Source organism: Panulirus ornatus, chromosome 16 (genome assembly GCF_036320965.1).
Source record: "Panulirus ornatus isolate Po-2019 chromosome 16, ASM3632096v1, whole genome shotgun sequence".
Taxonomy (NCBI): Eukaryota; Metazoa; Arthropoda; class Malacostraca; order Decapoda; family Palinuridae; genus Panulirus; species Panulirus ornatus.
In genome coordinates this window covers 46534499-46546602 of record NC_092239.1, presented here as the reverse complement: position 1 = coordinate 46546602, position 12104 = coordinate 46534499, and the positions used below count along the sequence as shown (strand labels likewise).

Genomic DNA, 12104 nt, shown 5'->3' with positions numbered 1-12104 from the left:
ACACTCAGTCTCTAGATGTCATGCAATAATGCCCGAAACCACAGCTCCCGTTCCACATCCAGGCCCCACACAGCTTTCCAGGATTTACCCCAGACGCTTCATATGCCATGATTCAATCCACTGATAGCACGTCAACCCCTGTATACCACATCGATCCAATTCACTCTATTCCTTGCTCGCCTTTCACCCTCCTGCATGTTCAGGCCCCGATCACTCAACATCTTTCTCACTCCATCTTTCCACTTCCAATTTGGTCTCCCACTTCTCCTCGTTCCCTCCACCTCCGGCACATATATCCTCTTGGCCAATCTTTCCTCACTCATTCTCTCCATTTGCCCAAACCATTTCAAAACACCCTCTTCTGCTCTCTCAACCACGCTCTTTTTATTTCCACACATCTCTCTTACCCTTACATTACTTACTCGATCAAACCACCTCACACCACACATTGTCCTCAAACATCTCATTTCCAGCACATCCACCCTCCTGCGCACAACTCTATCCATAACCCACGCCTCGCAAATACAACATTATTGGAACCACTATTCCTTCAAACATACCCATTTTTGCTTTCCGAGATAATGTTCTCGACTTCCACACATTCTTCAAGGCTCCCAGGATTTTCGCCCCCTCCCCCAGCCAATGATTCACTTCCGCTTCCATGGTTCCATCCGCTGCCAGATCCACTCCCAGATATCTAAAACACTATACTTCCTCCAGTTTTTCTCCATTCAAACTTACCTCCCAATTGACTTGACCCTCAACCCTACTGTACCTAATAACCTTGCTCTTATTCACATTTACTCTTAACTTTCTTCTTTCACACACTTTACCAAACTCAGTCACCAGAATCTGCAGTTTCTCACATGAATCAGCCACCAGCGCTGTATCATCAGCGAACAACAACTGACTCACTTCCCAAGCTCTATCATCCACAACAGACTTCATTCTTGCCCCTCTTTCCAAAACCCTTGCATTCACCTCCCTAAGAACCCCATCCATAAACAAATTAAACAACCATGGAGACATCTCACACCCCTGCTGAAAACCTACATTTACTGAGAACCAATCACTTTCCTCTCTTCCTACACGTAAACATGCCTTACATCCTCGATAAAAACTTCTCACTGCTTCTAACAAATTGCCACCCACACCATATATTCTTAATACCTTCCACAGAGCATCTCTATCAACTGTATCGTATGCCTTCTCCAGATCCATAAATGCTACATACAAATCCGTTTGCTTTTCTAAATATTTCTCACATACATTCTTCAAAGCAAACACCTGATCCACACATCCTCTACCACTTCTGAAACCACACTGCTCTTCCCCAATCTGATGCTCTGTACATGCCTTCACTCTCTCAATCAATACCCTCCCATATAAATTACCAGGAATACTCAACAAACTTATACCTCTGTAATTTGAGCACTCACTCTTATCCCCTTTGCCTTTGTACAATGGCACTATGCACGCACCTCACCATGAGTAATACATATATTAAATAACCTTACCAACCAGTCAAAAATACTATCACCCCCTTTTTTAATAAATTCCACTGCAATACCATCCAAACCTCCTGACTTGCCGGCTTTCATCTTCCGCAAAGGTTTTACTACCCCTTCTCTGTTTACCAAATCATTTTCCCAACCCTCTCACTTTGCACACCACCTCGACCAAGACACCCTATATCTGCCACTCTATCATCAAACACATTCAACAGACCTTCAAAATTCTCACTCCATCTCCTTCTCACATCACCACTACTTGTTATCACCTCCCCAAGAGCGCTCTTCACTGAAGTTCCCATTTGCTCCTTTGTCTTACGCACTTTATTTACCTCCTTCCAGAATATCTTTTTATTCTCCCTAAAATTTAATGATACTCTCTCACCCCAACTCTCATTTGCCCTCTTTTTCACCTCTTGCACCTTTCTCTTGACCTCCTGTCTCTTTCTTTTATACATCTCCCACTCAATTTCATTTTTTCCCTGCAAAAATCGTCCAAATGCCTTTCTCTTCTCTTTCACTAATACTCTTACTTCTTCATCCCACCACTCACTACCCTTTCTAATCAACCCACCTCCCACTCTTCTCATGCCACAAGCATCTTTTGCGCAATCCATCACTGATTCCCTAAATACATCCCATTCCTCCCCAACTCCCCTTACTTCCATTGTTCTCATCTTTTTCCAATCTGTACTCAGTCTCTCCTGGTACTTCCTCACACAAGTCTCCTTCCCAAGCTCACTTACTCTCACCACCCTCTTCACCCCAACATTCACTCTTCTTTTCTGAAAATCCATATAAATCTTCACCTTAGCCTCCACAAGATAATGATCAGACATCCCTCCAGTTACACCTCTCAGCACACTAACATCCAAAAGTCTCTCTTTCGCGCGCCTGTCAATTAACACGTAATCCAATAACGCTCTCTGGCCATCTCTTTTACTTACATATGTATACTTATGAATATCTCGCTTTTTAAACCAGGTATTCCCAATCACCAGTCCTTTTTCAGCACATAAATCTACAAGCTCTTCACCATTTCCATTTACAACACTGAACACCCCATGTATACCAATTATTCCCTCAACTGCCACTTTACTCACCTTTGCATTCAAATCACCCATCACTATAACCCGGTCTCGTGCATCAAAACCACTAACACACTCATTCAGCTGCTCCCAAAACACTTGCCTCTCATGATCTTTCTTCTCATGCCCAGGTGCATATGCACCAATAATCACCCATCTCTCTTTATCAACTTTCAGTTTTACCCATATTAATCGAGAATTTACTTTCTTACATTCTATCACATACTCCCACAACTCCTGTTTCAGGAGTACTGCTACTCCTTCCCTTGCTCTTGTCCTCTCACTAACCCCTGACTTTACTCCCAAGACATTCCCAAACCACTCTTCCCCTTTACCCTTGAGCTTCGTTTCACTCAGAGCCAAAACATCCAGGTTCCTTTCCTCAAACATACTACCTATCTCCTTTTTTCACATCTTGGTTACATACACACACATTTAGACACCCCAGTCTGAGCCTTCAAGGAGGATGAGCACTCCCCGCGTGACTCCTTCTTCTGTTTCCCATTTTAGAAAGTTAAAAAATACAAGGAGGGGAGGATTTCTGGCCCCCCGCTCCCGCCCAATCTAGTCGCCTTCTACGACAAGCGAGGAATACGTGGGAAGTATTCTTTCACCCCCTATACCCAGGGATAGTATACACATATATGCACATATATATACATATACACATACATACGCACATATACACACATACACACACATACATATATATACATACGAAAAATGTAAGAAATAATTTAGAAAACTGAAACTTCTAGCTTGAAATGAAATGAAAAAAATGAATGTCACATAATGGTTCAACCTCTGGCTATAGAAAAGGGAAATGTATAATTTATTTACACAAACGTCAACAGTAGTTCTCATCAATTTAACCGCTGTATCATACTGCCTGGTCCACTTCTCTTATCATGAAACAAGAAAAAGAATAAGAAAAAGAATAAGCTTCAATGACTAAGAAAAACAAGAAAAAGAATAAGCTTGAATGTCTAAGCTACATTTTTTTCCAGTTTCACTATTTTCTTGTCAGAGCACCATGTATGAAAACTATCACTCCATATATATATATATATATATATATATATATATATATATATATATATATATATATATATGGTAAAGTGTGTGGAAGAAGAAAGTTAAGAGTAAATGTGAATAAGAGCAAGGTTATTAGGTACAGTAGGGGTGAGGGTCAAGTTAATTGGGAGGTGAGTTTGAATGGAGAAAAACTGGAGGAAGTGAAGTGTTTTAGATATCTGGGAGTGGATCTGTCAGCGGATGGAACCATGGAAGCGGAAGTGGATCATAGGGTGGGGGAGGGGGCGAAAATTTTGGGAGCCTTGAAAAATGTGTGGAAGTCGAGAACATTATCTCGGAAAGCAAAAATGGGTATGTTTGAAGGAATAGTGGTTCCAACAATGTTGTATGGTTGCGAGGCGTGGGCTATGGATAGAGATGTGCGCAGGAGGATGGATGTGCTGGAAATGAGATGTTTGAGGAAAATGTGTGGTGTGAGGTGGTTTGATCGAGTAAGTAACGTAAGGGTAAGAGAGATGTGTGGAAATAAAAAGAACGTGGTTGAGAGAGCAGAAGAGGGTGTTTTGAAATGGTTTGGGCACATGGAGAGAATGAGTGAGGAAAGATTGACCAAGAGGATATATGTGTCGGAGGTGGAGGGAACGAGGAGAAGAGGGAGACCAAATTGGAGGTGGAAAGATGGAGTGAAAAAGATTTTGTGTGATCGGGGCCTGAACATGCAGGAGGGTGAAAGGAGGGCAAGGAATAGAGTGAATTGGAGCGATGTGGTATACAGGGGTTGACGTGCTGTCAGTGGATTGAATCAAGGCATGTGAAGCGTCTGGGGTAAACCATGGAAAGCTGTGTAGGTATGTATATTTGCGTGTGTGGACGTGTGTATGTACATGTGTATGGGGGGGGGGGGGTGGGGCCATTTCTTTCGTCTGTTTCCTTGCGCTACCTCGCAAACGCGGGAGACAGCGACAAAGTATAAGAAAAAAAAAAAATATATATATATATATATATGTGTATATATATATGTATATATATATATATATATATATATATATATATATATATATATATATATATATATATATATATATATATATATATATATATATATATATATATATATATATATATATATATATATATATATATACATATATATATATATATATATATATATATATATATATGTATATATATATATATATATATATATATATATATATATATATATATATATATATATATATATATATATATATATATATATATATATATATATATATATATAATATCTATACAGCATATTTAGAGCCATCAATCATTTTGTCTATGTTTTCTAAGTTTCTTAATATTATGCTACCATTAGTTGGGTGTTCATTTACCGGTTGTCTAAGAGTATAAATCTCATTTCAATGTGTATGGATTAGTTACTAGCTTACCGAAAGAAAACCTCAGATTAACTAGATTTAGCGAGTGGTGTATCACAGGGGTAATTCCGAAACCCAATTCTTTTCACATGATATATTAATCACTAGAGCTCGGTCTCTTATCTAAGATTTCCAAATTCGCCGACGATACTAAACTAGGAGGCAGAGTTGTATACAAGCGGTACTGGGAAATGATTCAAAGAGATCTTGATTCATTAGTAGAGTGGTCAGACGAATGGCAAATGAAATTTAATGTAGACAAGTGTAAAGTTATCATCTTTGGAGACAAGAATATATGTTACGACTACAAGCTATTTGGAAACTCTCTAACTAAAGTAAATGAAGAAATGTACCTTGGAGTCTTCATTGGCAGCAATCGCAAGTACCCTAAACAGTGTTAAGCTGCAAGTAAAAAAGGCCCCAAAATGTTAGGTTTCAAAGCCAGGACCATAGATTACAAGACGCCAAAAACACTTTTTACCATAAGACCACACCTTCAACAGGCAGTCCAATTTTGGTCTTCATACTATGAAATGAGAGCAAGTATATAGACATACGAAAAAATTGATCCCATCCTTTAGAACCTGGCATACGAAGAGAGGCTAAGGCATTGGATTTCTTCTCCCATATAAATAAGGTAGACTTCGCGATCACTTAATCCAAGTTTTAAAAATTCTGAACAATTTGATAAAGCAAACTACAAACATCTTTTCGAAATATAAGTAAATTCGGTTACCAGGACCAATGGGGTAAAATTCAAAGCTAAAAAATGCAGTACTGACGTGGGAAAGAAGCTTCTTTTTCTGTTGATGCTTTGAGAACTAAAAATTTTCACCCTCAGACGTAGTGAGAGCTAAGACTATGAATACCTTCAAAAGTCATTTAGACAAATAGTCTATAGATTTAGGTATACTGTGATAGCTTAAAAAAGTGCTGAGTGGAATTAAATTTTTTTGTCAAGTTAAACTCCGTTTCTTTTCTTTCTTTTTCTTTTTATTTTTTTAGACAACCCAGTCGTGGACTAGTCAGGCCTCCTGTTGTCTGTCTTTCTCACGTAATCTCACGTAAATCAGAATTTCGTCTTCACTGAGGCATCATCAGGAATCTAAAAGAAGGGAAAAACTTCGTCACAAACTTGGATATGACGTGTAAAACGCAAACAACACGTAGATAAGATAAATATTGGAAAAACCACAGTATATGAAAGATGAATAGTAAGGGAAAACACTATAAGCGATACAAATTAACAATGTTATACAATTATATACAACCTAAATACAATGTATGGATATGTTGTCGTAAATGTGTTTCTGTATTAAACTTTTCTGCTGTCACGTAGAAGTTGCCAATTTGTCACAAGATGCTAATCCGGCATGTTGTTCATAATGGTATGAAACTTACTATCCGTCATGATAATTGGTAATTTGTATCGCTTACAGTTTTCCCTTGCTTTTCATATTCTATCTACAGTGGTTTTTCGAGTTTGTTTCTTATATATATATATATATATATATATATATATATATATATATATATATATATATATATATATATATATATATATATATATATATTATCCCTGGGGATAGGGGATTAAGAATACTTCCCACGTATTCCCTGCGTGTCGTAGAAGGCGACTAAAAGGGGAGGGAGCGGGGGGCTGGAAATCCTCCCCTCTCGTTTTTTTTTTTTTTTTTTTTTTTTTTTTTTTTTTTTCAAAAGAAGGAACGGAGAATTGTGCCAGGTGAGGGTATTCCCTCAAAGGCCCAGTCCTCTGTTCTTAACGCTACCTCGCTAATGCGGGAAATGGCGAATAGTTTGAAAGAAAAAAAAAAAATATATATATATATATATATATATATATATATATATATATATATATATATATATATATATATATATATATATATATATATATATATATATATATATGTTGCAGGCATTTTACATTTCATATCCAAGCTTTGTAACGCAGTTTTTTCTCTTTTTTTAGATTCCTGATGGTGCCTCTCTGAAGGCGAATGCTTGATTGAAATAAAAGGGATATTTTTGGACAACTGGTTTTTGAGTACCACCCAATGGTAAAACAATATTGAGAACATTAGAAAACATAAAAAAAAGGAGATGATAACTCTGAATGTGTCGTCGTATTGAGTTTTATGTGCATTAGAAAAAACGAGCTTCCATCTTACTCTTTTTTAGTTAACCGTAGAAATGTGGCACAAATTTCAACTTACCATAAGAGCGAGGCAGCTGAGCAAGAGCCAGGGGGATCAACACACTCAGGACCAACATTGAAGTCGTAGCGGCAGCCATGTCTGTCAGCTGAGGTGAGACTGATGGTTAGCAGGAGGATAATGTGTGACTTTACGATTGATGGATTGTAATGGTCATTGTGTAAACTAGTTATGCCGCCTTCCCCATGGTACTGACGAGTGCATCTATGTGTGCTGGAATACGGTAAATGTGTTGTAAACAATATGGTGAATATCATTTCTGTAACTGATTTTGTCACAGCAGTTTGTCATAGGATGACCAGTGATATCTGTTTGGACACGACCGTTAGCGGGTGCACCTTGATGCTCTGCAGTAGAGGTGCCCCAGACCCTGGACCCAGGATCACATCCGACGCGTCAAAGATATTCCTGTGGCTGGCGAGCGTGGCGAGGTAAAATTAAAGAAGCCAATGTTACTTTCAATTAATTCTTGCTATTTGCGGAAAATCAGTAATTAGAAAAATAGCCAATTGTACAGTTTATTGTTAAAAGCAGGATTATAAGCTTTGTTGAAATCTGTAAATAATGTTTTTTCTTGTAAAAAAAAAGAAAAAAAGATGCTTTAGAATTAAAGATCAAAACATTCATCTTATGACAACCGCTCGAGATATATGTTTCCACTTGCGACGCACACGTTATTCAGAATCTTTCCAGCAATGCGATGATAAATGTTGGAGTAGGAATACGGATCTATGGGTTTGAAAATACGTTGAGGATGTAAGATGTAGAAACTATTGGTCAATAATCATGAGTAAAGCGCTATTTATAACCTGACAGCCGGTTATCTTCAGCATGTGTGAATGTGACTTAAGGACACTTGCACACAGACTTGGCCACACAGCTTGCAATCACGAGTCAGTAGACTCGAGTATGTATATACTGATCAGGTCAGGAAATGTGTGGTAAAGGTAAGCCAGCCACAGGACGACTTATGTTACTGTGAATCATGTATGACTGACGTGACTAATTATTGAACTATTGTCGATACTGGATAGACCTCAGTAATGTGTGAAGTGCTAGCGATAACCTGCATTCCAGGACAGTTACTAAATATCATACCCATTTTATCATTCTGGAAGATGACTGCGGGAGTGAGTGGCGAGTTTTAAAGAATGATGGACGAATGACTGTACTTCCAAAGAAACCAAAGCTGGCTGCAAAATGTTTACCGTCAAAAGACATTTTTTTGACGATGTGTGTGGAGCTTGTGGGACGTTAGAAAGGAAATTATAGATAGGATATTTAGAGACATTAAGAAGCTGCTACGATTGGGGTATCGAACATGTGTCTCGAGCTAGCAGTTTTCATCGAGGCTACCAAGATGCAAGTTCATCAATATCACTGACAGTATTATCTAGTGTCTTTGTTTGTTTGTTTTGGTTGTTGTTTCCAAGATGATTCTTATCGAAGAAAAAAATCCTGAAACTTATATTGTAGATGTAAAGTAATTGGAAAATGGACTCCTCTATCACGGAATTTAGAAATTATAATATTTTCCATTCTATTCAAAACTTAGAGATAAACTTACTAAAATTATTCTATAAACATTATTTCATTTTACACACTGAATGATTTTCAATATTGTATGTGTTCCTCTTCATGTAAAGTATGGAGATCAATCACACTATGAATGCAGTTACAATAATGAAACTACAGGATCTGTGTGGGAGCAAGTGTTGCCTGCGTGTGAACACTACATTATCATCAGTGCTCCGATACCGTCATGGTCCCCAGCCTTTACCATAGCTGCACCAGACAACATAGTTGTATATTTTAGTGAAGTGCTTGACTGAGTTACACGTGAAATGCACCCGGGAGTCTTTGACGTATTGAGAAGATGGTATGAAGCCTTCACCTCTTACACACACACACACACACACACACACACACTACTGAGACTATTCGCTCAAAATATACATATTCACTTGCCGTCGGAGTCCAGGTATGACTCGCTCAGATAACCTAGGGTGTCAAGCGAGTGTTGACACCAGCGTTGTAGCAGAAGGATTACTTGTATAGTTACCAATAAACGAACCAACATAAATATCATGCATGTGGAAATAAAAATCAAAGATTTGTTTTACAAATTTGTATTTTTTCTTACCGTATACATGGATTGAATTGAAATTAAGATTAGGATGTGAGAAATTCACAATGATGATAAATAACCATCGTGTTTAAAACAAAGGTCGTCTATAAAGCGAATCAACAATGTATTTCGTTCTAAACCTCTCACTGTTCTGCAGACACATTATATTTTATGGTTTACATATCGTAAGTCTCACTTTGGACTCCACGTTCTTAAGCACAACAGCCGTAGTGATGTATAGATAAGCAAGACGAAGCGACACCTCAGGACGCGTATTCATGAACACCTTGGCCGGTCAGCACGAACGACCTGCCTAATCACCAAACCAGCCTACTGAGCAATACGAAATCACGCTCACGACAATGACCATCCAATGTGGATAGTCAGCTTCTCTGTGCTGCTGTCCAGTAGCTCATCAAACACCAACGTGTTAATACTAGTGTCTCTCCTGTCCCACAGCAACAAACCCACTATAAAGTAGGAGTTATTGTGATTTTAGATAAGTTTCATAAAGTTTGGAGTAGAACTATCTAGTTGTTGGGCAATGTATATCAAAACGTGTGAAAATGAAATTATGAACTATAGAATTTCAATCTCGACCAGTACATATTTTCTCAGTTAAATTTGATATATATAACATTCTAACGATCTTAAGATGAGGTATGACTGACAGTCATTATCAACTGTCTATAGTCTTTCAATCAGTCATTTCACGTCGGGCTTTTATGGTATATATTTCTAAGGAACATTTTGCATTTCATGATTTTAACTGAAATTTCTGATGCACATAATACAGGTATGTTATCGTTTCGTTATGGGCTCTGACGGTGGTATATGTAACCTACAGAACGTAAGTGAATAAACCAAAGATGTTCATCTAAGTCTTGGTGATTCTTTACTTATTATGATTGTGAATTCCGAGCAACAGATATATTGTTGATCATATATATATATATATATATATATATATATATATATATATATATATATATATATATATATATATGTATTATCCCTGGGAATAGGGGAGAAAGAATACTTCCCACGTATTCCCTGCGTGTCTTAGAAGGCGACTAAAAGGGGAGGGAGCGGGGGACTGGAAATCCTCCCCTCTATTTTTTTTTTTTCAGTTTTCCAAAAGAATAAACAGAGAAGGGGGCCTAGTGAGGATATTCCCTCAAAGGCCAAGTCCTCTGTTCTTAACGCTAACTCGCTAACGCGGGAAATGGCGAATAGTATGAAAGAAAGAAAGATATATATATATATATATATTTATACATATATATATATATATATATATATATATATATATATATATATATATATATATATATATATATATATATATATATATATATATAGAGGGAGGTAAGTTTGAAGGGAGATAAACTGGAGGAAGTGAAGTGTTTTAGATATCTGGGAGTGGATTTGGCATCGGATGGAACAATGGAAGCGGAAGTGAGTCACAGGGTGACTAAAGGGGCTAAAGTTCTGGTGGCGTTGAAAAATGTGTGGAAGGCGAAACATTATCTCGGAGTGCAAAAATGGGCATCTTTGAAGAAACAGTGGTTCCAGCAAATCTATATGGTTGCGAGGCGTGGGCTACAGAGTTGTGCGGAGGAGGGTGGATTTGTTCGAAATGAGGTGTTTGAGAACAACATGGGATGTGAGGTGGTTTTGTTCGAGTAAGTAATGAAAGGGTAAGGGAGATGTGTGGTAATATAAGGAGTGTGGTTGAGAGAGCAGAAAAGGGTGTATTGAAATGGTTTGGTCAAATAGAGCGAATGAGTGAGGAAAGATTGACAAAGAGGATATATGTGTCAGAGGTAGAGGGAACGAGAACTCGGAGACCAAATTGTAGGTATAAAGATGAAGTGAAAAAGATTTTGAGCGATCGGGACCTGAACATGCAGGAGGGTGAAAGGCGTGCAAATAGAGTGAATTGGAACGATGTAGTATACCGGGGTCAACGTACTATCAATAGATTGAACCGGGGCCTGTGAAGCGTCTGCGGTAAACCATGGAAAGTTTTGTGGGGCCTGAATGTGGAAAGGATGGAGAGAATGAGTGAGGAAAGATTGAAAGAGGATATATGAGTCAGAGGTGGAGGGAATGAGAAATGGGAGACCAAATTGGAGGCGGAAAGATGGAGTGAAAAAGATTGAGGGTGATCGGGGCCTGAACATGCAGGAGGGTGAAAGGCGTGCAAGGAATAGAGTGAATTGGAACGGTATGGTTTACCGAGGTCGATGTGCTGTCAATGGATTAAACCAGGACATGTGAAGCGTCTGGGGTAAACCATGGAAGGTTTTGTGGGGCTTGGATGTGGAAAGGGATCTGTGATTTCGATGCATTATACATGACAGCTACAGAGTGAGTGTAAACAAATGTGGCCTTTGTTGTCTTTTCATAGCGCTACCTCGCAACATGAGGGGGGAAGGGCTGTCACTTCATGTGTGGCGGGGTGGTGACGGGTATGAGTAATGGCAGACAGTATGAATTATATACATGTCAATATATGTATACGTCTCTGTGTGTGTATATATTTATACATAATATATATATATATATATATATATATTATATATATATATATATATATATATATATATATATATATATATATATATATATATATATATATATATATATATATATATATATATATATATATATATATATTA

At 37.9% G+C, this 12104-nt stretch overlaps 1 protein-coding gene across 1 annotated transcript in view; it reads right to left on the bottom strand.

Annotated features, from left to right (window-relative positions):
* Positions 1-12104, bottom strand: part of LOC139753932 (probable glutamate receptor) — a 116635-nt gene that overhangs the window by 103898 nt on the left and 633 nt on the right. The gene's annotated exons all lie outside the window — the stretch shown is intronic.